Source organism: Macaca nemestrina, chromosome 6 (genome assembly GCF_043159975.1).
Source record: "Macaca nemestrina isolate mMacNem1 chromosome 6, mMacNem.hap1, whole genome shotgun sequence".
Taxonomy (NCBI): domain Eukaryota; kingdom Metazoa; phylum Chordata; class Mammalia; order Primates; family Cercopithecidae; genus Macaca; species Macaca nemestrina.
The window spans coordinates 136,842,811-136,848,810 of NC_092130.1; the positions used below are offsets into that span (position 1 = coordinate 136,842,811).

At 37.5% G+C, this 6,000-nt stretch overlaps 1 non-coding gene across 1 annotated transcript; it reads left to right on the plus strand.

Moving 5' to 3' along the window:
* Positions 1 to 1,490: 1,490 nt before the first annotated feature.
* LOC112427681 (U6 spliceosomal RNA) lies at positions 1,491 to 1,594 on the plus strand. Its single transcript, XR_003019377.1, has one exon. It is a non-coding gene; the product is annotated as a U6 spliceosomal RNA (small nuclear RNA).
* The last annotated feature ends 4,406 nt before the right edge of the window (positions 1,595 to 6,000 follow it).

Here is a 6,000-nt window from a genome sequence, read left to right on the forward strand (position 1 = left end):
CGTATCTGTTTCCTCAACATGTTTTTAGTGCAACTGGCTTTTACTTCCCTGAGAAAACAGGGAACATTGTGTTATATAACTTTTTACCTTTTCTCATTTAACAAAGTCCTTGAAGTTTACCTTAATTTTAACGAATGCATAAATGAACAAACTCTAAATCATATCTGCAAAAAACTTAAAAATAAAAATAAATAAAACTAAACTTTTTATAAAGAGGGAGATTACTGATGTTCATCTTGTGAGTTCTTTGGCTCCTCATGCATACACTGAAAGGTCACCAGATCTCATGAGTGAGACCAAGGCAGAAGTTGGTATTGGTTAGAACAAATTAGCCCGGGGAATATATCAACTATTCCCATTTTTTCCTATTCTGTATAAGAAGATAAGGAAATACTTTCCCATACAGCAATGGTTCTCCAACTGTGGTCCTCAGGTTAATGGCATCAATATCACCTAAGAACTTATTAGAAATATAAATTTTTTTACCCCATCTCAGACTTACTGAATCAGAAATTTCAGGAGTAGGACCAGAAATCTGTGTTTCAACAACTCCTATATGAGATTCTGATGCATGTTTCAGGTTGAGAACCACTGATGTGGAGAGTTACTACCTAGAGTTCCAATTCTCAACCCTACCTCCTTTAAGACAGATTTCTCTGCTTAGCCAGAATTCACACCCATATGCAGCAAGTTCAAATACAGTTCTCCTAAAAGTTCAATTTTTAAAAAACAATATCTAGTCTGGAAAAATCAATATATCTAAAGATAAACTAGACCTTGCTGTCTAGCAATTCATATCAAATACTCTTAAATCATACAATAGTGTAACAAGAAGCCTTTGTGATACATCACAAATCACTACCATGAATAAAGTTTTAGTGTGTAATAAAATTTGCTTGTATTTATTTAGGATATTATTACATAAGAAGAGATCTTTCCTCCCTTCAGAGAATAGTCACTGTATTTTAAAATTAATTTTAATTGTCATTTTTCTACCATTGAAAAAAATATACTGATTATTTCTCTATCCTTATAATTTAGCATAGTGTCTGCCATAAAGTAGGTAGTAAATAAATATTTGTGAGTAAATGAATAAATAAATTATGTAGCAGAGCAGTAGCATGGTTTAGTTGAAAATCACAAAATTTTTCCACAAATAGAGCTAAGTTTATTTCCTAGTTCATTCATTCATTCATTCTCTCAACTTGGATTTGAGAAAATATAGGTTAAGTTTTAATCTATAAAATGGGAAGACTAAAATGTGCTCATAGTCTTTAAACGAAGATTAAAAGAGAAAATCTGTATAAAACACTTCACACAGCATTTATATCATTAAGTATTCCAGGAATTACAGTGTATTTTCTTCTCTTTCCTAGTATAAACATGGTACTCCCTTTTTAAATATATAGGGCTTGCCTCCTCAGGGATTATGTAAAACAGATTATACAGAAAATCCATATATGTCATAAACAAGAATACACATGTTGTTCTTGCTTCAGCAGCACATATACTAAAATTGGAATGATACAGAAAAAGAGTTGCATGGCCTTTGCACAAGAATTACACATAAATTCAAGAAGCATCCTGTATGTTTTTAAATCAATAAGATACTTTTGTTTTTTTATGATACTCTCATTGTAACATAAATAAATGGACTTACAATAAAAGATTTATGTTACTTTAAAAAAATATATACATTGCACCATTGACTGAGTTTTGTGTGATGAGTTCACAACTTCTTTGATCAGATATAGTGATGCCATGAACAAAGAGGAACCAATAATAAAAGTCAGAATCATTGCCTTGTGTACAATTTAGTGAAGCTATGTATAGTATCGAATATTTATTCAGATATTTTACAGTATCAAGATTTCCTGTATGTTATTTGGAAGGAGATATTATCCAACCATCATGAAGCTTCTTTTGTTGAGGCAAAAGAATGTAGGTAGTTATCCTCATGTAGCAATATAGAAGGGACCTTTCTCTGCAGACTGTACCAGAAATATGCCGTGAAGTAGATGTTCAAAAGCTACATCATTTGCAGCCCACAACAGCCAGAAAAGTATTCTTGATTTTCTTCAGAATTCAAATAAATCGTACTTCCCAAGGAGAAGCCAGGAAACCTGAGGTTGGAAGGATAGTTAGGAAAACCAAGGCCAGGTGCTGTACACACATGCTTGGGAAGGAGAAGCTATGCTGAAAAAGTAGCACAAAAAAATGTTCCAAGCCACTCTGATACCTCCCCTGGGTATCTGAGTTCACATTTCCCCTACAAACAGGACACATATCCACACATGCAACTCGAAATATGACTTTGAGCTCCCTATTCTGGAATAAAAATCCATAGCTCAATGTTTTCAGCCAGTACAAGAAAAGGGATCTAGGGATTATGGCCAGGAACCCCGGAACACTTCACTGAACCAAGCCACCATTGCTGAGACTTAAGTAGGTAAAGAAAGCCGCTTGGAAGCTTGAATTGGGTTGAGCCCACCACAGCTCAAGGAGGGTGCCTGTCTCTGTAGACTCCATCTCTGGGGACAGGGCATAGAAAAAAAAAAGCAGCAGAAACCTCTACAGATGTTAATGACCCTGTCAGACAGCTTTGAAGAGAGTGGTGGATCTCCCAGCACGGAGGTTGAGATCTGAGAGCAGACAGTCTGCCTGCTCTAGTGGGTCCCTGATCCCTGAGTAGCCTGAATGGGGGACATCACCCACTAGGTACAGACCGACACCTCACACTTCACACGGTGCGGTACACCCCTGAGACAAAGCTTCCAGAGCAAGAATCAGACAGCAGCACTTGCTGTACAGCAATATTCTATCTTCTGCAGCCTCCGCTGCTGACACCCAGGCAAACAGGGTCTGGAGTGGACCTCAGGCAATCTCCAACAGACCTACAGCTGAGGGTCCTGACTGTTAGAAGGAAAAATAATAAACAGATAGGACACCCACACCAAAATCCCATCAGTATGTCACCAGAATCAAAGACCAAAGGCAGATAAAACCACAAAGATGGGGAAAAAGCAGGGCAGAAAAGCTGGAAATTCAAAAAATAAGAGCACTTCTCCCCTGGCAAATGAGCGCAGCTAATCGCCAGCAACGGATCAAAGCTGGAAGGAGAATGACTTTGATGAGATGAGAGAAGAAGGCTTCAGTCCATCAAACTTCTCAGAGCTAAAGGAGGAATTACGTACTCAGCACAAAGAAACTAAAAATTTTGAAAAAAAAGTGAAAGAATTGATAGCTAGAGTAATTAATGCAGAGAAGGTCAGAAACGAATGGACAGAGATGAAAACCATGACACGAGAAATACGTGACAAATGCACAAGCTTCAGTAACTGACATAATCAACTGGAAGAAAGAGTATCAGCGATTGAGGATCAAATGAAGGAAATGAAGCGAGAAGAGAAACCAAAAGAAAAAAGAAGAAAAAGAAATGAACAAAGCCTGCAAGAAGTATGGGATTATGTAAAAAGACCAAATCTACGTCTGATTGGGGTGCTTGAAAGTGAGGGGGAAAATGGAACCAAGTTGTAAAACACTCTTCAGGATATCATCCAGGAGAATTTCCCCAACCTAGTACGACAGGCCAACATTCAAATCCAGGAAATACAGAGAACGCCACAAAGATACTCCTCGAGAAGAGCAACTCCAAGACACATAATTGTCAGATTCACCAAAGTTGAAATGAAGGAAAAAATATTAAGGGCAGCCAGAGAGAAAGGTCGGGTTACCCACAAAGGGAAGCCCATCAGACTAACAGCAGATCTCTCGGCAGAAACTCTCCAAGCCAGAAGAGAGTGGGGGCCAATATTCAACATTCTTAAAGAAAAGAATTTTCAACCCAGAATTTCATATCCAGACAAACTAAGTTTCGTAAGTGAAGGAGAAATAAAATCCTTTACAGACAAGCAAATGTTTAGAGATTTTGTCACCACCAGGCCTGCCCTACGAGAGACCCTGAAGGAAGCAATAAACATGGAAAAGAACAACTGGTACCAGCCATTGCAAAAGCATGCCAAAATGTAAAGACCATCGAGGCTAGGAAGAAACTGCATCAACTAACGAGGAAAATAACCAGCTAATATCACAATGAGAGGATCAAGTTCACACATAACAATATTAACCTTAAATGTAAAAGGATTAAATGCTCCAATTAAAAGACACAGACTGGAAAATTGGATAAAGAGTCAAGACCCATCAGTTTGCTGTATTCAGAGACCCATCTCACATGCAGAGATACACATAGGCTCAAAATAAAGGGATGGAGGAAGATCTATCAAACAAATGGAGAACAAAAAAATAGCAGGAGTTGCAATCCTAATCTCTGACCAAACAGACTTTAAACCAACAAAGATCAAAAGAGACAAAGAAGGCCATTACATAATGGTAAAGGGATCAATTCAACAGGAAGAGCTAACTATCCTAAATATATATGTGCCCAATACAGGAGCACCCAGATTCATAAAGACAGTCCTTAGAGACTTACAAAGAGATTTAGACTCCCATACAATAATAATGCGAGACTTCAACACCCCACTGTCAACATTAGACAGATCAATGAGACAGAAAGTTAATAAGGATATCCAGGAATTGAACTCAACTCTGCACCAAGTGGACCTAATATACATCTACAGAACTCTCCACCCCAAATCAGCAGAATATACATTCTTCTCAGCATCACACTGCACTTATTTGAAAATTGACCACACAGTTGAAAAGTAAAGCACTCCTCAGAAAATGTAAAACAACAGAAATTATAACAAATTGTCTCTCAGACCACAGTGCATTCAAAATAGAACTCAGGACTAAGAAACTCAATCAAAACTGCTCAACTACATAGAAACTGAACAACCAACTCCTGAATGACTACTGGGTACATAACAAAATGAAGGCAGAAATAAAGATGTTCTTTGAATCCAAAGAGAACAGAGACACAATATACCAGAATCTCCAGGACACTTTTAAAGCAGTGTGTAGAGGGAAATTTATAGCACTAAATGCCCACAAGAGGAAACAGGAAAGATCTAAAATTGACACTCTAACATCACAATTAAAAGAAGTAGAGAAGCAAGAGCAAACACACTCCAAAGCTAGCAGAAGGCAATAAATAACTAAGATCAGAGCAGAACTGAAGGAGATGGAGACACAAAAAACCCTCCAAAAAATCAATGAATGCAGGAGCTGGTTTTTTGAAAAGATCAACAAATTGATAGACCTTCAGCAAGACTAATAAAGAAGAAAAGAGAGAAGAATCAAATAGACGCAATAAAAAATGATAAAGGGGATATCACCACCGACCCCACAGAAATACAAACTACCATCAGAGAATATTATAAACACCTCTATGCAAATAAACTAGAAAACCTAGAAGAAATGGATAATTTCCTGGACACTTACACTCTCCTAAGACTAAACCGGGAAGAAGTTGAATCCCTCAATAGACCAATAGCAGGCTCTGAAATTGAGCAAATAATTAATAGCCTACTAACCAAAAAAGTCTAGGACCAGACGGATTCACAACCAAATTCTACCGGAAGTACAAGGAGGAGCTGGTACCATTCCTTCTGAAACTATTCCAATCAATAGAAAAAGAGGGAATCCTCCCTAACTCATTTTATGAGGCCAACATTATCCTGATACCAAAGCCTGGCAGAGACGCAACACAAAAAGAGAATTTTAGACCAATATCCCTGATGAACATCGATGCAAAAATCCTCAATAAAATACTGGCAAACCGGATCCAGCAGCACATCAAAAAGCTTATCCACCATGATCAAGTGGGCTTCATCTCTGGGATGCAAGGCTGGTTCAACATACGCAAATCAATAAACATAATCCAGCATATAAACAGAACCAAAGACAAAAACCACATGATTATCTCAATAGATGAAGAAAAGGCCTTTGACAAAATTCAACATCCCTTCATACTAAAAACTCTCAACAAATTCAGTATTGATGGAACATATCTCAAAATAAGAAGAGCTATTTATGACAAAC